Here is a 24,675-nt window from a genome sequence, read left to right on the forward strand (position 1 = left end):
AGTGCTGTGGCATCCCAGCTCACAGCAACCTCCAACTCCTGGGCTCAAGCGAGTCTCCTGCCTCAGCCTCCCAAGTAGCTGGGACCACAGGCGCCCTCCAAAACGCCCGGCTATTTTTTTGGTTGTAGCTGTCATTGTTGTTTGGCGGGCCCGGGCTGGATTCGAACCTGCCACCTTAGGTGTATATGGCTGGCGCCTTAGCTGCTTGAGCCACAGGCGCCGAGCCTCAAGTTTCTTTTAGTTGACTAGCCACAGGGTCCTAAAAGCTAGGCTGATTGGAAATAAAACAGAAAAGAGAGAACAAAAGCTAAGGTATAAGTGGGTATAAGTTGAGCTCCCCAGGATTGGGTTTTAAAAATTGCTCTTCATGATTGCTTTTTTCCCTATCCAGAGAACGTGGGTGGGGGTGATGGTGATGCTGAGGAACTTTGGCTTTGGACAGTATTTGTTTACGGGTGTTTATTTAAAACAATCACAGTGTGAAAGCTCTCAGAATAGTACATATTTTCTATCTTTTATGGAGGCAAAGACTTCTAAGAGGCCCCTCGTTGCTCTGAGGTGTGACTTCAGTTAGTTTTCTCTTGACTATTTTAGTTTTATATTAGGGTTATGTGTTTAGTACTTGATCAAGTAAAAATCCAGAAAAACAAAATCAAACCAAAAAATCTACTGACACATGCTGATGGTTTAAAAAGGAGGCCCAAACTCAGAAGGGTGAAAAATGAAGAACCCCTTTCACTTCTCACGCCCTCCCCCCGTCCCCCACCGCCGCCCCCATAAACTGGCTAACAGTCTGGTGCTTCATTCCAGACATTTTCTGGGCATATGTGCTTGTCTGTACATCTTTGTTGTTTGTTTATTTTTAAAAGTTGCGGTGCAATCCACATAACGTAAAATCTGCCGTGTTGCAGTGAACAATTCAACGGCATTTAGTGCCAGCTCCGTGTTGTGCAGCCCTCACTGCCATCTTTTCCAGAACATTTCCATCACCCGCCGTGGAACCCCCCACCCGTTAGCAGTCCCTCCCCAACCCCTCTCCCCCTATTTCTCCAGCCTCTGGCAACCGCTAATCTACTTTCTGTCTCCATGGACTTGCCTATTCCGGAAATGTCATGTAAATGGAATCATGCAATATCGGCCTTTCGGATCTGGCTCCTTTCCCTGAGCACGATGTTCTGGAGGTTCATCCTTTATTTGCTTTTATATACAATGAGATCATGCCACGCACACTTTGCTGTTTTCACATAACGGTAGTTCTTACAAATCTTTCCATATTAGTACTTGCCAGGCACCCTCATTTTAAAAAGCCATCCTTAATATCTGTCAGTTGTATATACATAATTTATTTCACTGGTCTCCTGTGGGTGGTTACTTCTGATTTTTAGCTGTTACCCTAAACAAGTCTGCAGTGAACCTCCGTAGGCAGGTTTAAAAAATATTTTTTGCTTTGTGTAAATATATGTAGAGTCAATTCCCAGAAGTGAAATGCCTTGGCCCAAGGTATTATATTTAAATTTTTGCCAGAGTCTACCAAGTTGCTCTCCCAGAAGGTGGCAGCAATTTATGCTCCCAGAAACAAGTGTGTGTCTGTGAACTTTTCCGGTTTTTCTAGACACTGACCCACATTGGGAATTATCAGGCCTTTTAATCATAGAAAGTATGAAAAATAGAAATGGTATTTTCATTCTGTGTGTTGATATTTAGAAATTGTATATGAGGCTTACTGTCTTTATAAGTAATCCATGTTTCTTTTTTTTCCCTGGGAAATAAGTGTTCACTTTCTCTAGTAATTTTCTATTAGGTATTTTTAATTATCTCATTGATTTCTAAGAATATTTCTGAGAATATTTAGCTACATTCCAGATCATATGAAAATCTTTCTTCTTCGGGTTGTCTTGTGACTTCACTTAAGATACTGTTGTTTTTTTTTTTTCATGCAGAAAGTTTTAATTTTTATGGAGTGTAACTAAGCCAGCTTGTATTTGATGTGTTTGAGTTTTGAGTCATACATTGGAATCCTTCTGCTTTTTTAATTTTTTAGAATTATTCTTTCTTGGGGGGAGGTTTCTTCTGATTTTGTTTTTTGAGGTTAAATCTTTGGTTCACATAGAATTTAGATCCAATTTTATTTATTCTCCTCAGAAAAATGAGCTGTCCTCAAATTATTGTATAATCTATTTCTTATTAATGATTTAAAAAATAGCTTTTCTTTCTTTGGTATTAAAATCCTATGTTAGATTGGTGTTATTTCTGAAATATTCAGATTTTATCTCACTTTTAATCACCATAGCTTTATGGTTTTAATATTTGATAGCATTAAGTCTTTACCTATTATCTCCAAATTTTTACTGGCTAGTCTTTTATTTTTCTGCATGAACCTTAGCTAATGAAAGACATAAATTTTGCTAGGAATGTACCTTTAGTTGCAACTTTAGATTGTGTTAGGTGTTACATAGTATTTTTAGTATTGTTCTTTTCCAAATAGTCTACACTCTCAATTTTTATTTTTTCTGTGATTTAAGAGTTTGAGAAGAAATATTAATACTTCTAGGAAGTTTCATAGTTTCATTGCATTTTGTGTAGAGAATGTGATTCTGGTTTTGGGAAATTTGATTTTTTTTTTAATGGCTTAAAATATGGTTATATGTTATGTGCAGTGGGATCTTAGGTGTTAGTATCAGTTTAGAGCAACCTCACTGGTTATATAATTTAGTTACTTTGTATCCTTGCGTATATTCTTTGTCTTCTTTATTTGCCCCCTTGTTTCAGTCTGTTTCTCTGATCTTCAGGTTCTGTGTTGTGTTTTTGGACACTGAGATGATTACTACATGTATTCATGATACACCCTTACTGAGAGTTTGTCCTTTAATAATTTAAAGTATCCCCTTTGCTTTTTCCCTCAAATTAAATCTTGTATGACATTAATACTATGGCTTGTTATTATTTGTGGCTTTTGTCAGGTCAGTCTTTGTGTTTTTTTTTTTTCTTTAAGACAGAGCCTCACTATGTTGCCCTTGGTAGGGTGCTGTAGCATTATAGCTCACAGCAACCTCAAATTCTTGGGCTTAAGTGATTCTCTTGCCTCAGCCTCCCAAGTAGCTAGGACTACAGGCACCCACTGCAAGATCCGGCTATTTTTTGTTGTTGTTGTTGTTGATGATGTTGTAGTTGTCATTGTTGTTTAGCAGGCTGACTGGGTTCAAACCCGCCAGCCTTGGTGTATGTGGCTGGTGCCCTAACCACAGAGCTACAGGCGCCAAGCCTAGTGTTTGTCTTTTTTTTTTTTTTTTGAGACGGAGCCTCAAGCTATCCCCCTGGGTAGAGTGCCATGGCATCACACTCACAGCAACCTCCAACTCCTGGGCTCAAGCGAGTCTCCTGCCTCAGCCTCCCAAGCAGCTGGGACTACAGGCACCCGCCACAACGCCTGGCCATTTTTGGCTGCAGCCATCATTGTTGTTTGGCGGGCCCGGGCTGGGGATTCGAACCCACCACCTTAGGTGTATGTGGCTGGCGCCTTAGCCGCTTGAGCCACAGGCGCCGAGCCCTAGTGTTTGTCTTTTAAAAATTTTCTATCTTCTAGTTGTTTGGATTCAGACAGATTTTATTTCTAAAGATATTTTTATTTAAAAAATTATTTTTAGCTGGGTGTTGTGGTGGGTGCCTGTAGTCCCAGCTACTTGGAAGGCTGAGGCAGGAGAATCACTTGAGCCCTAGAGTTTGAGGCTGCTGTGAGCTGTGATGTCACAGCACTCTACTGAGGGTGACATAGTGAGACTTTGTCTCACCAAAAAAAAAAAAAGAATCTCCAACTGCATGCAAGAACAATATGGAGAGACTTTGACAGCTTAGGTCAGTACAGTACCTGTAGCTGTCACTCACCTTTCCTATAATGTTTAAAAAAAAAAGAAATGATTTTTTATTTTAATAGATTTGGGATTACAAGTTGAATTCTGTTATATCAATGTATTGTGTAGTGATGGAGTCTGGGCTTTTGGTATATCCATCACCAAGTAGTGTTCAAGGTACCTCAGAGGTAACTTTTCATCCCTCACCCTCTCACCCTTCCTCCTTTTTAGTCTACAATGTCATTATACCACTGTGTGTCCGTGTGTAGCCATTGTTTAGCTTCCACTTATAAGAGAGAACATGTGGCATTTATTTTTCTGTTCCTGGGTGACTTCACTTAGGATAATGGGCTCCAGTTTCATCCAAGTTGCTGCAAATGTCACTATTTCATTCTTTCTTGTGGCTGAGTAGTGCCATGGTGTGGAGGCATATATATAGATATATGCCATAATTTATGTTCTTTTTTTTCTTTGAATTTCAGGTTAATATGAGGACACATATGATTAGGTTACACTGGTTTGCATTTGTAAGGTTGTGTCCTTCACCCAAAGGTGTGCCATATACCTGGGACTTACCCAATCTCTCCCCTCCTTGTTGAATTTGAGTTTTTTTCTCATTTGGGCCTAGGGTTGTCAATCTACTAGTTTCAACTTAGTATTGAGTAGCTGGGATGCTTCCTTATTCATTCCTATGATAATGTTACTTAGAAGAATGGTCTCCAAATCCTTCCAGGTTATTACAAAAGATACAAAATCCTCGTCTTTTTTTATGGCTGAATGGGATGCTGCTGGAGGGAGAGGAGTGGCTGCCTTCTCCCTGGGATCTGCGGACCTGTCTTTTCACTGCCACCTTTAATTTATTTCACTTGTGGGTGGTTTAGAGTTGAGGCTTTCTTAGGTCTTCTTGAAAATGGAGTGTTTTGGCTCGGTGCCTGTGGCTCAAGCGGCTAAGGCGCCAGCCACATACACCTAAGGTGGCGGGTTCGAATCCCCAGCCCATCCCGCCAAACAACAATGACGGCTGCAACCAAAAAATGGCCCGGCGTGGTGGGCACCTGTAGTCCCCCCTACTTGGGAGGCTGAGGCAGGAGACTCGCTTGAGCCCAGGAGTTGGAGGTTGCTGTGAGCGTGATGCCATGGCACTCTACCCAGGGGGATAGCTTGAGGCTCTGTCTCAAAAAAAAAAAAAAAAGAAAATGGAGTGTTTCTGTGAGCGGCAGAGGGAAGCATGTTCACTCTGCCATCTCTCATTGGAATCACTCGATGGTGTCAGATGTCTTTGGAGCACAAATTGATTCTGGTGCTGATTCTTTTGTGTCTGTAAACATTTCTCATTATGTAGGTGTGACTTCTGTCCCTTGATGATGTGTTATATGGGTTCTGCAAGGTGGAACTCCTCTCGTCTGGTCACTTAGGTGTCCGTAGTCTGGGGTGTCCATGCTGCCCCTGCCTAGCCTTGGGGCTGCCGGCCTGGTGTGGTACTTTTTTCTTCTGTGGCAGCAGTGGCATTGCCCAAAGTGGGTTTCCCTGCTTATCCCTCCCTTGAGTTCCTTCCCAGAGGCAGGGCTCTGGGGTGGCAGGACAGGAAATGGATGCGTGAAGTTTTATGAAAACTTGTTTGCATTTTCTGACACCATGTGTCCTTAACACTTTTGATTATGGAGCTCCTTTATTTTTGAGGCTGTGTTAGGGAAATATGGGTGTGGAGGCTGATTGTCTCTGATCTGCAGAACACAAACTGCATAATTGCTCTCCCACGTGGGGACTCAGAGCCACAGAGTGCAGGCTCTATGTGACAGTGACAGCATGGTCCCTACATCTGCAGGGAAGGGCGGCAGTAGCACACATGGCTGGTTTTCTTGGTGGTCTTTCTGTTCAAGGATGATTGACATGCTGACGGCTTGTGGGTATTCAGTCTTTGGTATTTACTGAACTAGCGATGGAGACTAGGAGGGTCTGTGGTGCGACCCGCCTGCTAAGGAGTTTGTGGGATTGAAGCCTTCACCAAACACGGAGGTGTCCGCTTACTGTCGCAGGCCGTCTGCCTGGTTGCCCCTCTGGGAGTCAGAATCATTCCTCAGCACTCTATTCGTGGCAGGGTCTGCATTGCCATTTAGTCTTTGGGATAGTTCATGCAGTTATGACTCCTTTTTGCGGATTAGGAAACCAAGGCCAACTGAAGTAGTGTCCCTGGCCGGGTATTGGGCCCCTGGAATGGTGGATCTGGGTCCAGCAGCTGTAGTTTGGCTTTTGGAGGCTGTACTCTCCCATCAGGAGCCCTGGGCCAGTGGGGAAGCCAATGTCAGAGTGTGATGCCCCTTCCTTTCTGTGGGGGGCCACCGGGGCACAGTCTTGCACCGTGGGGCATGGTGTGTCAGTGATCGTACTGTGGCATTTTACAATAAAAGATTTTATGACATTTTCCAGGAGAAGGGGCCATGGAGGAGAAGGGGCCGTGGGGCAGCAGCAGCCTTGGTCAGGAGGCAGAGCAGGGGTGAGGGAAGGCTGGGGCCTTTGTGGAGTCTCCACGCGAAAGACACGAAAGACACGTGGGGAGGGAAAGCAGTCAGGATGGGCTGGTTTGACTCATTCTTTCCTTCAGTGCCTGGTGCCTGGCCCTGGGGTGATGGAGGGCAGAGGGCAGTGGCTGGGTGTGGGGAGTGTGTGCTGAGCTGGGTGGGGGTGGGCTCTGGGTTGGTGGGTTTGCATAAGAAAGGCAGCTCCCTTTGCTGTGTCTGAGATTTGCTAGGCACGGGAGGGGCAGTGTCTCCCCAGTGAGCGGGACTAGAAATAACTGAAGCACCAAGAACACAGAAAATGAGAAAATACAGTCAGTACAATCGCCCTGTAATGAATGGATCTGAACAGACAGTTATAGAATCTAAGAACTCATGGAGCCGGCAGAAACAGAGGGTCGTGGCTTAGCAGCTCTTGCACCCGGCGCCTCCCTCTGAGGTCCACTTTGGGGTTTGTGGGGAGACAGTGCTCCCTGCAGCTGGGTAGGTGGGGTGTATTTTCAGTGGGCAGGCTGCCAAGTAGCACTGCAAGTGTACGGCAGTTTGGGGATTTGGATGAGTGTTCAGAAGCCATTGAGGGCAGTGACCACCAAGTGACTCTAAGATCTTGGTTATCTGAGGGAGCTGTGGGTTACTGGCCTCTGACCGACTATGTCCAGGCCACAGTTTGGTTATTGATGAAAGATTTATGGTCCGAAAAAGACCACTTTGCTCTGTTGGGCTGAATCTAGACTGTGAATCGGAGCAAAGCGTACCATTTTGCCAAAGTCAATGATACAACCCTTTTTTCTTCTTTTTTTAACAAAAAATCTGTTATTTTTTTACTTTTCAAAATTTGGATGAAATGCGCGTAACACATGTACTGTCTTACATTGAGAACATCCATGTTGTTGTACAGACATTACTGTCCTCCATCTCCAGATCCTTTTCATCTTGCAAAACTGAAACTCTGTCCACATTAAACAATGGTTTCGGCTCGGCGCCTATGGCTCAACCAGCTAAGGCGCCAGCCACATACACCTAAGGTGGCGGGTTCGAATCCCTAGCCTGGACCCGCCAAACAACAATGACGGCTGCAACCAAAAAATAGCCGGGCGTTGTGGCGGGCGCCTGTGGTCCCAGCTACTTGGGAGGCGGAGGCAGGAGACTCGCTTGAGCCCAGGAGTTGGAGGTTGCTGTGAGCTGTAATGCCACAGCACTCTACCCAGGGGGACAGCTTGAGGCTCTGTCTCAAAAAAAACAAAAACAAAAAACAATGGTTTCTCATTCCCCTCCCCTGGCTCCTGGCCAGTCCCTCCTTTATGACTGTGGATGTGACCATGCTCTAGGGACCTCATAGGAGTGGAATCATACAGGATATCTCTGTTTGTGAGTGGCCTGCTCTGTGGAGCATATCCTCAGAGTTCACCTGGATGTAATACTTTGAGAGCAAGGGGAGGGAGACCATGGTTATTATCACTAGCAATTATTTAAGTTTACTGAGTGCCCATTAAGGGCCATGTATTGATGTCTGGGCTGTGTGAAGAAGCACATTCTATGACATCGTATTTGTCCTTTAAGATTTCAGCTGTGGCTGAGTGGCTAAGGTGCCAGCCACATACACCTAAGGTAGCGGGTTCGAATCTAGCCCGGGCCTGCCAAACAACAATGATGGCTGCAACCAAAAAAAAAAAAATAGCCAGGCGTTGTGGCGGGCACCTGTAGTCCCAGCTACTTGGGAGACGGAGGCAGGAGACTTTCTTGAGCCCAGGAGTTGGAGGTTGCTGTGAGCTGTGATGCCATGGGACTCTTATCCAGGGGGACAGCTTGAGGCTCTGTCTCAAAAAAAAAAGATTTCAGCTGTGTCTGAGAAGCTGGACTGTATACCCCACACATGATGTAAGCAAGATCCCAGGCAGACCATGGAGGGTCTGGAGATGGGTAGTGCATTTCTCAAAAGTAGTGAACCAATATAGGCACATTATGTTCACTGTGCAGTCCACATAGTATTCTCATTTCCTTAGTTTTTGCTGACTGTCCTTTCTCTGTCCCAGGGTCCCATTCAGCACACCACATCAACTTAGCTCTCACGTCTCCTGGCCATAGCAGCTTGACTTGTTTTGGTGACCAAGACAGTATTGAGAAGTGCTGGTTGGGTAATTTATAGAATGTCCTTCACTGGGGGTTTGGTGCATGTTTTTCTCACTAGACTGGGGTTGTTGTGGGTGTGGGAGGAAGACTACAAGGTGAAGGCCCTTCTCATCATGGTATTTCAAGGATGCAGCTGTCAGCATGAGCTACCACTTCAATGTGGACCTTCATCCCACTGCTGGAAAGTGTTCCACTGTTGTATTGATCTGTTCATCAGTTGATGGACACTAGGTTTGTCTCCACTTTTGGCTGTGATGAACATTTGTGTACAAGTTTTTGTGTGGATGTGTGTCTTCCCCTCTTTCGGGCATATGTGTAGGAAGGGGTTTGTGAGGTCAAATGTGAGCATCATGTGTAACATTTGGGGGTACGGCCAACCTTTTCCAGTGGGTTCCAGTATCTCCACATCCTCCCCAGCATTTGTTATTGTTCTGTCTGACAGATTCTTTTGTTTTTCAAGACACAGAGGTCTGAGTCTCTGAAATTGCCCCTGGCCCTTTCTGAGTGTTCCTGGAGGCCTTGGGTTGCTTCTTCCATGCCTCTGAGGTTTGGCTGGGTGGGCCATGTCTGTCTTCCTCCACTCAGAAGCAACAGGAGCAGGGTTTGTGCCTACCGTCCTGAGGACTTGAGGACGGTTGGCTGATGGGAGGGACATTGGTTGCCCTCATCCTCTCTTTCAGCACAGAGGACACTTGGAAAGGTGAGGGATGTGGCTGCTGCTGCCTCCCACAGTGAGGACACTTGGTTCTCCCTGCCCTCTGCACAGGCATCTGTGTCCCCCAGCTCCAGCCTCCATTCCTTTTTTTATGACATTAATTGTATCTTGCTGTTGCTTCTCCACATGTATCTTCTTCCTTACATATCTGGGTTTAGGATTATTTTTCCTCAGTTGATTTTTCGGTGATATTGGCCAAGGTGTTTAGAAGAAAGAAACAGACCCAGTGTGGGGAAGAAATGACAGCCCAGGAGACAGAACAGAGATTCCCCATGAAGAGGGAATTTGAAATCCATGCCAGACCAAAAATGGCTGAGCTGCTTTTAAACCGTTTAAGGGAGTGGGAAGAATGCAGTGTGGGCGAGAGGAAATTAATGACCTACCCAGAGCTGGTGATGGAAAACAGATAAGCAACACGTGAATAAACATGGGGAATGAATTTGGGAGCCGCCTGGAAGATAAGACTGAAGAATTATTAAGAAAAATCAGTGTCTCCTGCTTTCGTTTGTTACCATAGACTTTGAAGCAGGAAACATTTTCCTCCTGAGGATGAGAAAACTTTGAGCATTTAGGAAGCCTGTTCTTTTTAAGGATCTCGAGAGGCTCTTCTACCCTGTTGGTGGCCAACTTCAGTTTGCTTCTTCCTCTGCCTGTTTCTTGGGAGGAAGCAGCAGTTCAGTACATAGTAAGTCTTCACATGCTAAAGGAGGGTATTGCCAAGTCTCTTTTCTTAATAACGTGTATACATGGAATCTTGGTGTCAAGACATGGAAAACGGTCCTAAGCACAGTTAATTGTCATCCGTTTGCTTTGCTTAAAATCTGAATTACCGTAAGGAAAAAAAATGACCATAATGGAAACAGATGGGATTGGCTGGCTGATGTTTAAAATTCTTTCCACTTGAGAATTTCCTGATTTTGAGGAGGATCTTTGGATTTGAAGTGCTGTGGATGTTGCCAGTTGGGATAGAGGAGGAGAAGTGAAGATGAAGGGGGGGGGAATGAGGAGGGGGGAGCCCAGGGCTTCCCTCAGGGCCACCCTGTAGGGTGGGGGGGCTGGGAGGCAGGCCAGGCAGGGAATTGCACCGCAAAATAATGATTAAAGAATTAACCAACATAAAAGTCATGGCAGTCTCACCCGAACAAAATAAGCTAACAGGATTGGAGATCCACATATAATTATTCATGACTTTGAGTTTCTAATTCCAGGGTTTTTGACTGTTGGCAAGAACATTGGAGGTACCAAAAAGATAATGGGCAAGAAAACAAATTTCCATTATTAGATCAAGACAGCATTGGCTCCTAGGCATAGAATCCCCCTCCCTCCCTCTTTGTGGCTCTCTTGTTGGACTCAGTTGCAGCCAGTATGTGATTTCACTTACATCCCAGAAGTCGCTGGGCGCCCTGAGATCCTTTTGCAGACCTCAGTTCTCAGAGTCTCTGCTAACTGATGCTGTGATACACTAAAGGACATAGTGTTGAGAGTTGCCCAGCGTTAAAGTCTAGAGCCTGCCAGAACCAAGCCAGCAGCCAGCCCTTTGCATTACCCTCTTCACCCAAAGGAGAATGGAAATGCACTGAACTCCTCCCCAGGGATGCCAGAGAAGGAGAATTCAGCTACCAGGTGTGGGACCATTCCTGGGGACCAGAGAGCAGTCACGGGCCTCAGTTCCCTCCACTTCCCTGTGGGAGGTAGAGGCTGCTGTGCTTGGGATCCTCCTCTGTCCAGCTGTGGAGCTTGTGTTAAGCACCCAGGAACACGAGGAGGCAGGGCTGGGCACAAAGCCTGATCACTTGAGACCCCTGCTCTTCTTCTTCTGATGTGATGATGGTCCTTTTGTTTTTGAGTGGCCAGGTCCTGACCCAAGAAGCAGTCATGATGGGAGATTCTACATTAGGGAATGGAAATAATCAGGCATGGATGATGGAGCTGCCTGCGGATATAAAACTTGACAATTTACTCTTCAGAGTAGACTTGTGGCATTTTGGTCCAGAATCTAGGAAAGAAACAGAAGGATTAAGCCCTGTGTGAGTTTTCCCTGCTTTCTCTGAGGTCTGCCCTGCCTGCCTTTTTTGTGCTGGAGTTCAAGTGCTCAGGAGCAGGGAGGGCCCAGGTAGTCATGGTTGACCTATATGTGCATCTGCCATGGCAATCATGGTCTCCTTTGCCAGAGATTGGTCAAGGGTGAGTATGTGTGCTAGCTCCTGCCAATGAGATATGAGGGGAGGAGGGGCTTCCTTTCTAGGAAAAGGGAGAGAAAGCCTTTGGCACTGCCCTGCATTGGCTGTTTTGGCAGGTAACTGTTGTTCCCTGGAGCTGGTGTCTGTGACCAGAGATTTCTGTCGGGATGGGGTGAGAAGACAGAACCTAGGGCCTCAGGACTGCAAGAGACCCGTAGTCCTCTTGTTACGTGAGGACCCTTATGGTTAGAAGCTTTCTGTCACACTTGCAGCCCAAAACATCCTAAGTGCTAGAAGGGAATGAAATTCTACTTAGTGTGTCTCTTGGGAATTTAGTGTCCTAGTTTTTGATTTGCTGAACAAAAATTGAAGCTTCTTGGAGCTTAAGACTTTATGCACATACAATTGAGATACTGTCACATTATGCTTGGCTAGAAAAATAATATTTACCAAATTAGAAGATCACCCTATGAGCTGAAATGAGGCTGGTTTGTAACTGAGATCTTAGCCTGTAAACCGAGGTTGGGGTGAGTCTGTGGCACTCAGCACCTGCGTGTCCCTTCCTCCCTCCGGCTGGCTGTAACTGAGGTGCATTCAGACATGCAATGTGGCCCAGCAGGCAGATGGGCAGCAGACCTAGGCTGTGGCAGTGGAGCAACAGCCTGAGTCATTTCAACTTGGTAAGAAGAGTTTCTGGCTGTCAACTCTGCAAATCTCCAGACAGACTGTACTTCTATTCTGTAAAACTTTTATTTTTTAACATTTAAGAAAGTTGTGTCTAAATAAACATAGAACCGACCATCTGAACCTTTTTTCAGTGGCCAGTTCAGTGGTATCAGATACGTTCACATTGTTGGGCATCCAGCACCACCATCCATCTCTAGAACTTTTTCCATTTTGCAGAACGGAAACTGTTCTCTTTAGACAGCAACTCCACATTCCTTCCCTCCCTCGGAACCTGGGAGACCCCATTCGATTTGCTATCTCTGTGAACTTGACTGTTCTAGGCACCTCATCTGTGAAAATGCTTTGAAAGTTAGATTTTTTAAGTGTCAAGATTGGTGAAGGCATAGATTGGCTAGAATAGGGGAGGGTTTGGGGATAGCTCAGAGAGGAAGTCCACTGAGTTTTCCAATAGTCCCTGTGGAGCAGAGCTCATGCCCTTGGAAGGAATTTTCTGTAGGGCAAGAAAGTGCATATGGCATTTGCCTCATGAAAGTCATTCTGAGTTGGATCCCTGCTCCTCACAGTATTCCCAACCTTCCTTGGGCCCTTTTAATTCTTGCCTTCCCATGTCTACTGGAGATAAGTGGCTTTGCCCCAGTTGAAGCCAAATTTTTAATTATCAGTGGACCCAGGTGCAGCTATGGGTAATTCTGTCTTCTCCTTAGGCAGCTTCAGCCATCAAATCTCCAGAAGGCAACTGGGCAGTCCTTATCTTTGCTGGTGCAACACAGAATTTTGTGCTATTTTCTTTTTTTTTTTTTTTCATTCTTCTTCTTCTGTTTTTCTTTTGTTTTTTAGAGACAGAGTCTTATTTTGTCACCCTCATTAGATTGCCATAATGTCACAGTGCACAGCAACCTCCAGCTCTTGGGCTTAGGCGATTCTCTTGCCTCAGCCTCCCAAGTAGCTGGGACTATAGGCACCTGCCACAATGCCCACCTATTTTTTTGTTGTTGTTGCAGTTTTGGCTGAGGCCAGTTTCGAACCTGCCAACCTCGGTATATGGGGCCAGTGCCCTACTCACTGAGCCACAGGTGCCGCCCTTTGTGCTATTTTCATTGATTAACGAAGCTAAAATCATTTTATTTCTTCTCTGGACCAAAAAGAGAAAAAAGAGACTAAGTTTTGAAAAGACCAAAAATGTGATTTTATTTCGAAGAATAAGAAATGGTCAACCTACGTCAAGTGTGAATCTTTGCAGTTTTTTGCCAGGACTGGGCTTGAACCTGCCACCTCTGGCATATGGGGCCAGAGCCCTACTCCTTTGAGCCACAGGTGCTGCCCATATTTTTTCTTTCTTTTTTTTTTTTTTTTTTGAGACAGTGTCTCACTATGTTGTCCTCGGTAGAGTGCTATGGTGTCACAGCTCACTAGCAACATTAAACTGGGCTCAAGCAATTCTCTTGCCTCAGCCTCCCAAGTAGCTGGAACTACAGGCATCTGCCACAACACCTGGCTATTTTTTGTTGTTGTTGCAGTTGTCATTGTTCTTTAGCTGGCTGAGGCTGGATTTGAACCCACCACCCTTGGTGCATGTGGCTGGTGCCCTACCCACTGAGCTATGGGCACCCTCTGCCCAATCTGTAATATTTTTATGATCTCAAGATAGTATTGGCTAAAGATCAGATTATTCTGTTAACTATAACATAATGTGGGAAACAGAATATTAAATAAATATTATATTTAAAAATTTCTAAAAGAATAGTTATAACTGATAAACCTGAAATACCCTTAATTTTCACTGAGTGCATGTTTGTTAGATTTAATAATTTTTATTTTGGAAAAACTTAACCTTCACATTCTCTCAAATACAAAGATTTTTTTCTTAGACGTCAGAGAAAAGTATATTCTGGCAGAAGAACATGCATACACTTTTTTTTTTGAAATAATTTTATTTTTAATTTACTTCTGTATATCTTTTATTGATATATGTAGTAGTTGTACATCTTTTGGGGGTACACATGACATTTTGATACATGTATATGCAACATGTAATAATCAAATCAGGATAATTGCAGTATCCATCCGTTCAAATATTCATCTTTTCTTTGTGTTGGAAACATTACAGTTCTTCTCTTCTAGTTATTTTGAAGTATACAGTAAATTACAATTTCCCTAACTGTATTATCAGATGTGAAATCCAGTAAACTCTGTAAATTGACCACTCAAGGGACTGTAACAAACTGGTCAACATAGGGGACTAGGCCTACTATACTGATATGTACGTGTGGTACAGGTCCAGTGTATGAAAACTAGGTCCCCTTAAGGAGGTGGTCAGTGTAGGGAGGTGGTCAGTATGGAGATTCTGCTGTAATTTTAGGCATACAGAAAGGTTGCAGAAATAATACAGTTCCATAACGCTTTACACAGCTTCCCCTAATGTTAATATCTTAAATCAGGTGATACATTTATCAAAACTAGAACGTTAACACTGGTGTGATACTGTTAAGTAAAACAGACCTTGTTTGAATCTTACCAGTTTTCTCACCAATATCTGTTTCTGTTGCGGGATCCAGTCTGGGATCCCAGATGACAAACGTTTCCTTATTTGTTTTCTTCTAAGATAGTTCCTCAGTATTGCATTGTTACTTTTTACAGTGACTCTTTTGAAGAATACTCCAGTTACATTTTGTAGAACTTGGGTTTGTCTGTTTTCTTTTGCATAGACTCAGGGATGTATTGGGCAGGAAGACGCAGACGCAATGTTGTGTTGTGGCAGGAGGCCCATGACATCGCTCTGTCCCTTTCCTGGAGGTATTCACTTTCATTTCTGCGTAAGGTGTCTGCTAGCTTTCTCCACTGTTGTTAATCTGCCTTTTCCCTGTGCTGATTAGTGTGTATCTTTTGGAAAAACACTTTGCAGCTATGGAAGTATCCCATTTCTCATCCCACTTCCATCCACCAATTTTAGCTCCTATCTGTGCTTCTTGCTGGCAGTAATGACCGTGGCTTTTGTCTCAGGCGTCTTGGTAATCCAGCATCCCTTCCACATTTAGTAATTGAAATTTTGCTGTCCCTTCTCCCCTATTTATTTACTGAATTATTTATTAAAGCTTATTTTTAAAACATAATCATGTGGTGCAAAATGACGCTTTCATCAACGGCAGACAGCATATACAGTGGTGGTTCTATAAGATTATATATAATGGAGCTGGGTAATTTTGGTCAACCAGTGCTTTAATGTTGCAGTGCAATTATTATTTTTTTAAATATAAATTTCGTGTTGCTTAAGTGTAGTGTTGTGAAGAGTCTGCAGCAGTGCACGGTGATGTCCGCGACCTTCACATTTACTCACCACCCGCTGACTCACCCAGAACAACTTCTAGTCCTGTAATTCCATTCATGGTAAGTGCCCTACACAGATGTACCTTTTTTTTTTTTTTGAAACAGAGCCTCAAGCTGTTCCCCCTGGGTAGAGTGCTGTGGCATCACAGCTCACAGCAACCTCTAACTCCTGGGCTCAAGTGAATCTCCTGCCTCAGCTTCCCAAGTAGCTGGGACCACAGGCGCCCGCCACAAGGCCCGGCTATTTATTTATTTATTTTTTTTGGTTGCAACCGTTGTTGTTGTTTGGCAGGCCCGGGCTAGATTTGAACCTGCGACCTTAGGTGTATGTGACTGGTGCCTTAGCCACTTGAGCCACAGGCACCAAGCCAGTATTTGTCTTCTTGTGACTGACTTACTTCACTTAGCATAAAATCTTCAAGGTTTATCCAGGTGGTGGCATATGAGGGAATTTCCTTTTTAAGGCTGAATAATACTCCATTTCATACAGATACCACACACCACATTTTATTTTATTTTATTTTGTTTTGTTTTTAACCATTCACATGTCCATGGGGTATTTGGGTTGCTTCCACCTTTCAGCTGTTGTGAATAATGGTCAGTGAGCATGGGAGTACAATATCTTTGTAAGATCCTGCTTTCAATTATTGCGGTTTTATCCCAGAAGTAGGATTGCTAGGTCAGATGATAATTCCATTTCAGAAACTTCTATACTCTTTCTTGTAGCAGATGCACCATTTTACATCCCACTAGTAGTAGGAATGGGGTTTCATTTTCTTTACACCCTTCTCAAAAATTGTTGTTTTTCTTGTTTTTGTTCTCTTTTGTTTTAGTACTGGCCGTCCTAATTGGTGTGAGGTGGTCTCTCATTGGTTTTGATGTGCATTTCCCTAATGATCAGTGATCAATCCATCCGCCTTGGCCTCCCAGAGTGCTAGAATTACAGGTGCGAGCCACCATGCTCGTCCTATTTTTGCTTTCATTGCTTGTGCTTTGCTGTCATATCTCAAGGTTACTACTTAAGGGTAAATTTCCATACGTAAAATAAATAGGTCCCCAGGATATTTGGGGGTACAATTATTTGATAAATTTGGCTAGACTACATTCATGAATGCAGCATCATCATTCCATGTATGTATTGACAGGTGTATGTCTTCTGTGGAGAAATGACTTTTCAAGTCCTTTACTCATTTTTAAATTGAGTTATTTATTTATTTAGAGGGAGAATCTCACTTTGTCACCTTTGGTAGAGTGCTGTGGCATCACAGCTCACAGCAACCTCAAACTCTTGGGCTCAAGCGATTCTCTTGCCTAAGCCTCCCAAGTAGCTGGGACTATAGGTGCCTGCCACAACACCCGGCTATTTTTTATTGTAGTTGTCATTGTTGTTTTCAGCAGGCCTGGGCCAGGTTTGAACCTGCCAGCCCCAGTGTATGTGGCCAGAGCCCTAACCACTGAGCCACAAGTGCTGCACCTACTTATTTATTTTTGTCGTTGAGTTCTTTATATAGTCTGGATATTAATTCCTTATCAGGTACATGGTTTGCAAATATTTTCTCCCATTGCATGGGTTGCCTTTTCACTTTGTTTTCTTGGCTGGGCAGAAGGTTTTCATTTTGATGAAGTCTAATTTGTCTAATTTTGCTTTTTAAAACTTTAAAAAATTATTTTTATTTTTTGAGACAGAGTCTCATTTTGTTTGGTAGAGTACTGTGGCATCACAACTCACAGCAACTTCAAACTCTTGGGCTCAAGTGATTCTCTTGCCTCAGTCTCCCAAGTGGCTGGGACTATAGGTGCCTGCCACAACTCTAAAAATAGCTGAGGTCTTGCTCTTGCTCAGTCTGGTCTTGAACCTGTGTGCTCAGGCAATCCACCTGCCTCAGCCTCTCAGAGTGCTAGGATTACAGGTGTGAGCCACCATGCTAGGCCCTATTTTTGCTTTCATTGCTGTGCTTTTGCTGTCATCTCTCAAGGTTACTACTTAAGGGTAAATTTCCGTATGTAAAATAAATAGGTCCCCAGGATATTTTGGGGTACAGTTTTTTGATAAATCTGGCTAGACTACATTCATGAATTCACTCTCTAATCTCAAAAGTCTGAGATTGCCTGTTTTGCCACATCACTGCCAGCACTGGGCATTGCCATTTTTTTTCTTTTCTTCTAAATGGATAGGTGAAAAGTAATAAGCATCAAAGTGGTTGAAGAAACAGCAGATGCTTTGAAGAAAAAGCACAATATTCTCATTCTTTGGAAAAACACAGAGTTTCTCCTGGTATTAAAAGCCACTGATGGAAGGGGCAGAAAAGCCAGATCTTTCTTATGGTTAAATGTGGGAGCTTGAGGGGGAGGTAAGTCTCATCTTCATTCCTGATTTCCCAGTCACTGGGGACAGATAGTCTTTCCAATAAGCGGAACTTGTTTGCATTTTAAGATGGAAATAAGCCAATGTCCAGTCATAATTGTATGTGCAATGGTTGTTATAACTGGCTGGTTTGTGGCATTTTTTGCACCCCCTGCCCCCAGGAGTTTACTAAGGACAGGGCTGTGCAGAGGGCCTGGGCACCATGTGACCTATCCCTCAATGCCCTGGTTTGACTCCTGTCACCCCGCCAGGGAAGCTACCCACGCTGTGTGATTCCAAGACGGATCACTGGAGGAGGGAAAGTAATTAGCAAGCAATTTACATTTTCTCATCAGGAAAAATTCCATAGGTTGTTTTTGGCAAAGCAGCATGTTGTGTTAGGCCCAGGAGACTCCGGTGCTCTGTAAATTAAAGAGGTTTGGGGTCATTGTGGTTTCTTCTTAAGTTCCTCTGTTGGCTCCATGCTGACAACAGCCAGATCATCCATGATGCGCTGCTAATCTGGGCTGATGGAAGGGAAACTTTCCCTCCTGATCAGCAGACTCAACTGTCTAAGGTGTTAGTTTTATGGGTTTTCATAATGAAAATATAAGGTGTTTACATTTCAAGGAATTTGAGTCACTTTTCTTAATTGGCACCTTCCACGAAATCTCAGTGCTGTTTCTCTTGGCCGTATTGAATGTTTGAAACCTCAGTGGAGCTCATTTTGGATAATCTCTTAAGTATGACATTACTTTTATTTGTTATTAATATCAATTTTGAAGCTATAGAGGAGGAATGCTGAATTTATTTTAAACATCTTTCTTTGGGAATGTTGTTTATTTCCCCTTGGTAGTGGTGTGCTCCTGGAAACCTGTGTAAACATCCCCTCCTGTAGGGTAAGAATTTGGTACCCACCTGCCCCCTGGGGTCATCGTTTGGGGGATTAAATGAGTTAATAGTTTAAATGGTTCACTTGCAGAAAGTGCTAGATTGGTGTTTGAGATAACTTTGGCTAAGCCAACTTGGGCTCCTTGTTAAAAAGTCATTAAAAAGGTATATTTTTCCCATTGTATTTTAAAAGGCTGCCTGAGTTCCTATACTCAGGAGACGTTTGGATGGACTGTCGTACATCTAGCACTGGATGTGCTGTGGGTATTGTGGGGGCTGCATCTTTAGGAGCAGACCAGTCCCTTCTCTCCCCCGCAGGCCTTCTTGGGGGCTGCCCCACCATTCCCTTGTGGCCTGAGATGGACACCAAGGAACTGCTGTCCGTCTCTCCTTCCCCGCACGAGTGACAGCGGCATCGCCCGGACCTCCGGACTCAGTTTGGATTTCACTGGCCATTTTACCCAACTTTTTATTGTATATTTTTTTATTTCAGATTATTCAAGTAGAGGGTGATGGGGTTGGGGAAACTGATTTTTTGTATCGTGGCATTTGCAGCCTCCAAGGAAGCTACTTTCCATGGCCTCTTAGTTTCTTCACAGCCCTCACGTGTTCCCTTGAAGGCCTGACGTTTGCTCCCTTTCCTCTGACTCTGCCCCACCCCCCAGGTGGAAGACACCAGTGCAGACCTTAGGGGTGGGGTGGCCATGGCTGGGGCAGACTGGGCGCACCCTGACTTGGGGGTGGGTGGTACCCTATCGGCTGCAGCTGGGTAACCTGAACACCCCTCGAGGGAGGAGGCTCACTCTGCCTTTCACTCAGCTTTCTGGTCCCTGTGGAACAGAAGTGCTTCTTTGAAGTGTCAAGTGTGAGAAGTTGGCTTCTGTTTAGAGAATGGATTCTGGAGGGCAGATTTCAGAAACATGGGAAGTGGACCTGCTTTGTGGACTTTGCTCAGAGTGGGGATTGCCTGATTTCTTGGAAAATGGAGCCCTGCAAGCAGCTTTTTGGAATGTGGTTTGCTCAGAAAGGTAACTTAATTGACTCAATTTTGATCTCTTCTGTTTTCTTATTTTTTGTTTTTATTTTTTTTGAGACAAGGTCTCACTCTGTTGCCCTGGGTAGAGTGTTATGGCACACCTCCAACTCCTATACTCAAGCAATCCTTGGCTCTGCCTTCCAGAGTGCTAGGATTATAGGTGTGAGCCATTGTGCCTGGCCACCCATCTGTTTTCTCATCACCTTTGGCAGCTGTTTATTTTCTGGATTTCCATTGTGCAGAATCCCACTTCACTGATGGTGAAAGTAAGCTAGGGGTTCATATTCATGATGTCCAAAAGGAGACTGCGTGGGGTGGGGACCTTGAGCCTCCTGCCAGGAGACCAGGAGAGGCTGTGCTTCATGTCCTTCTCCTGATGGATTTTGGACACATCTCTTTGAGTCCAGTTATCTTCAGGGTGGACAATTTCACCTGTGTTGGCTCCCAAGCCGTCAGTGCTGTCCTACTCTGTGGCTACAAGGAGAGGGTCTGGGGCTACTTGCTGTTCCACGGGGAGAAATTACAGCAAAACCTCCACAGCTGACCACCTCTTTGCACTGACCTCTTCTTCATGTTAACCTAATTTTCATAGACCAGACATGTACCACATGTATATATTAGTACCGCAGGCTGGGATCAATTTACAGAGTGCTACCGTAGGCATGCTGGCCCTTGAGAATGTGAATGAGAAGGGGCATTTGACTTGGAATAAAGGCTTCCTTTTTCACATTAAAAAAAAATTCTGCAGGCGGCACCTGTGGCTCTGTGGGATAGGGCACCGGCCCCATATACTGCGGGTGGCAGGTTCGAACCCAGCCCTGGCCAAACTGCAACAAAAATTAGCTGGGTGTTGTGGCAGGGGCCTGTGGTCCCAGCTACTCGGGAGGCTGAGGCAAGAGAATCACCTAAGCCCAGGAGTTGGAGGTTGCTGTGAGCTGTGATGCCATGGCACTAAACCGAGGGCAACAAAGTGAGACTCTGTCTCTTAAAAAAAAAAATTCTGCAGATTTCTCCCTTTCGTGGGTTTCTTAGGCTGCAAATGAAATCCAGTGGGGAGTTAGTGCCTAATGGGACAGTTTCAGCTTTGCTGTGTGAAATGAGCTCTGGGGCAATGCTGGTGACAGCTACCTAACAGGGTGTAACACCATGGAACTGTCCACTTAAACATGGTGAAGGCACCAGGTTTTATGGTAGGTGCTTACCACAGTTGGGAAAATAGAAAAGCCTAAAGACTCATGTCCCCTTGGTTAGAGGGGCTCTGAGCCAGGAGTCTGGACATTGGGCAGTCCCGGGTGCTTCTCTCAAACTTTCCATGAAGAACCATGTAGTGGGTTTCCCCCAATTGGTGCAAAACAAAATGTCTCTAAAATACAATGAAAAGAATTAATACAAAAACAAAGACACAGGCAGGTGAAGTCCACTTAATGCCAAGACTATTGACTATGACGTAAGGCAGAAAACAACAACAAAATGACCAAAACTAAAGGAATTTTCTGAAACCCCATGAATGAAAGGAGACAGGTCATGGCGGGAGAGACCTGAGGGGCCTCCTCTGGGTGATCCTTTGGCAGGAGCTGAGACTGCCCAGGGTAATCAGGTCTTGCAGTTTTGGTGGCAGCCCTGTGACCACATGCCGCTGAGAGGCGGCTCTGGGTTTGCTGGGTGCTCAGACCCCATAGAGACCCTTGAAGGTTTCTTTCCCCCCAACAGTTGCTATGCAAAGACCTTGTTCTGTGGGTCAGGGTAGGATTCTCCTTATGAACAGACACTTTGTTGACGACGTCCCACCTGGCATCAGGGATGAGCTACGGAATGGTCTGACTTCATGGGGACACACAAGCTTCCTCTGCAGCATGGCCTCTCCAGGGCTCAGCAGCCTGGCTTCCTTCGGGCCGACCGCCTGGCTGTAGTGGGCATCTCTTCCCAGCCCCGCCATTGCTTTGGGCACCTCTTCCCAGCCCTGACACCTCCCCATGCACGCCGAACTGAGGTCATTGCCCAGCTGTAGGAGCTTTAGGGACGTAATGCCTCTCAGGGTTTTGGTGTGGTTTAAAAACCCTCCGAGTTTGACTTTATTATGCCTGCTCAGCTATTATTACTGTGTGTTCTCTTTCAAAGTATTCTGTTTAAATAAAAAGCAGTGTTTTTGCCTCTTCATTACTAATAGTTTCTTAAAACCAGCAATTCAGGGTTGCATATAAATCTAGCCTGTAATTTTCTGCATTTTCTTTAATGTGCAGTCTTCTACTGGGATTGGGAATTTCCCAGGAAAACCTCTGCTTTTAGCTCTTAAAAAATAAAAAGAAGATGCTAGTTGGCTCCTTTTGTTGGTTCTTGGACCTTGTCCCTAATTTCTTCACATTTGCTTTAATATCTGTTTTTAAGTGTGGTGTTTTGCACTGCCCCTCCCTTTTATCTACCATGTGGCGGAAGGGTGTGGTCTTTTAAAAAGAAAAAAAAGATTTTGTAATGTCCTGCATATGGTGTGTTTGTGTATTTTTTGTGTGTGTGTCGTACTTATGTATGTGTTTGTGTAACATGTACGTGTTGTCTAGGTCATTAAATATGAAATGTCCGATTCCATATTGAAAGTTTAATGTGTGATAGCCGGGCATGGTGGCTCACGCCTATAATCCTAGCACTCTGGGAGGTCAAGACAGGTAGATTGCCTGAGCTCAGGAGTTTGAGACCAGCCTGAGCAAGAGCAAGACCCTGTCTCTACTAAAAATAGAAAAACCAGCCATGTGTGGTGGTGCACGCCTGTATTTCCAGTTACTTGGGAGAGTAAGGCAAGAGGATCAATCACTTGAGCCCAAGAGTTTGAGATTGCTGTGAGCCATGATGCCATGGCACTCTACCCAGGGTGACAGAGTGAGACCCTGTCTCAAAGAAAAAAAAATAGTTTAGTTTATTATATCTCTGAAAAGAAGCAGTACAATTAAGTGTGTTCCTAAACTATCCACATGGTTTTGCCATCTCAAGGGTAGCTTGCTTATGCCAGCAGTGAAGACGCCTGGAGAGCAGGTGGTGGTGAAATTGCAAAAGGCATTTTCCACAGCTTGTTGAGAATTGAATATTTTGCCTTACAAGGAGTGGTCCAAAGCCTGGAAGAAGTGGTAGTCAGCTGGGGCAAGGTCTGGTGAATACCGTGGATGACAGAGAGTTTCCAAGTCCAGCTTTGTAGTTAGAGCAGCGTTGTTTGTCTGACATGTGGTCAGATGTTGTCTTGCAGTGGCACTGGCCTGTCTCCAGTGACAGGTGTCTGACACCGCCTGTGCTGTTAGTGATTTCTGGTTCCAAGTTAGTGAGCCTGGCAGGGACCAGAACTCTTTGGTTGTAAGGGGTGTCAGAGAGTATGTTGCCCTCTATCCTGGGCCTTCCCGGAGAGCTGTGGTGGCTTTGCTGAGGGCTGAGGTGTCCCTACTGTGGGCGTAGAGCCTTAACTCTGCCTCTGTGCTCTACAAGGTCAGGCCACCTTCTGCCTTGCTTTCCCCAATGGGAAAGAGAAGGTTTGTGACTGGGTGGCTCTTCTCAGGATGATGGCATATTTGGTCAGCCCAAATCATATCCCTGAGTTTCAGACACTCCCTGGAGGCCTTCCCTCCCTTTATGGATTGAGTCCCCTGACGCAGCTGTTCTTGGGCTCTTGGTGCTAAGAGGGGTGCAGTCCCCTTGTGGTGGACTTCGTGGGCATCCTGGGGGAAGTGAAGTTAGGAGAGGACTGAGCTTCTGCTCTGAAGAATCTCAGTGCCCCACTATCCTTTTCTTATCCCCGCTACCAAATCTGGCTCAAGGTTTAGAAAGATGCCACATGTCAGGACATGTCAGGGCAGCAATTCCTAACCCTTGCAGAATGGTTTGCTTCTGTTGTTCCTTTGAATATCTAAAACCACTCTCCTTTAAAAATATTTCATCCCTCCACTGATGGTTATCTTTGGAAATCAAATGGATTTTGTTTTGAGAAAGCAGTAATATCCCTTTAAATACATAAAGTAAGTGTGGGCATTTTATTGCCATATACTCCTAGACGACCTTGGTCTGAGGCATTTTTATGAGCCGCCCGTAAACGTGTTCTAGAAGCCTGTTGCCTGTGTTTTCAGGGCTCTTTGTCTGCAGAGTGGTTTGAACCCTCCCTGGAGGGTGGCAGGTCACTCCCCTGGGACACTGGCAGTGTGGAGAAACCAGGCTGACTCTGGCTTTGGGGGCTGGTCTGGGGGAGACCTTTGTCCTTGTCTTTATGGAAAGCATTAGGTTGGGGTTGTTTGATCTGCTCCTGTCTGCCTTTAAAATACTCCAGGGAAGAATGTGGAGATGTAAGAGCTGGGCTTCATTTTGACCTTAAGGAAAAAAACTGAATTGACCTCTCGGGGACACAAGTCACCCCAGCTTTCTCTTCCCATTTGTTTGAGGGGTTTGTATTAGGAAGTGAATGCGTGTGGTGGGAAGGGCTGGAGCCAGATGGGTGGTGGCAGCCAGGGCCCCCACAGCTAGGCCTGGGCGGGCTTTCCATGCAGTCATGCTTCTGGGGTGTGTGGTGTGTTTTGTGTTATTTTTAAGCATATGGATTTTTCTTTCTTTATTGTGGTAAAATACACATATGATAAAATTCGTCACTGTGTCCATTTTCAGTGTATGGTTTAGAAGCATTAAGCACACTCACTGTTTTGCACCATCACCAACACCCACCCATGGATCCTTTCACATCCCAGATACCCTGCACCCGTAACAACTTCCTGCTGCTTCTGCTGGCCTCTGGCAGCCACCTTCTGTTTCTGTGGATTTGACCACACTGGGGACCTCGTGGATGTGGAAGGTGCAGGCTTTGTCCTTCTGTGGCCGGTCTGTTTCATTTAGTGTGCCATGTTGTAGCTTTTGTTAGAACTCCGTTTCTGAGTACACATGTGGGTTTAAATGCTAATTTGTTTTGTCAGTGCACATAAAATGTTCACTTATTAACTCCATGCCGATGGACCAGCTTCCTGTGCAGTGAGCTCAGCGGTGTTC

The 24,675-nt window shown here is 44.8% G+C and overlaps 1 protein-coding gene and 1 non-coding gene across 3 annotated transcripts in view; both read left to right on the forward strand.

The window, feature by feature from the left end:
• Positions 1 to 24,675, forward strand: part of ROR2 (receptor tyrosine kinase like orphan receptor 2) — a 198,995-nt gene that overhangs the window by 15,172 nt on the left and 159,148 nt on the right. The gene's annotated exons all lie outside the window — the stretch shown is intronic.
• On the forward strand, positions 3,748 to 3,895 carry LOC111726977. The gene has a single exon (XR_002774640.1). It is a non-coding gene; the product is annotated as a small nucleolar RNA SNORA44 (small nucleolar RNA).

This window comes from Otolemur garnettii, unplaced genomic scaffold (assembly GCF_000181295.1).
Source record: "Otolemur garnettii isolate 467f Iridium unplaced genomic scaffold, OtoGar3 scaffold00088, whole genome shotgun sequence".
Classification (NCBI taxonomy): Eukaryota; Metazoa; Chordata; class Mammalia; order Primates; family Galagidae; genus Otolemur; species Otolemur garnettii.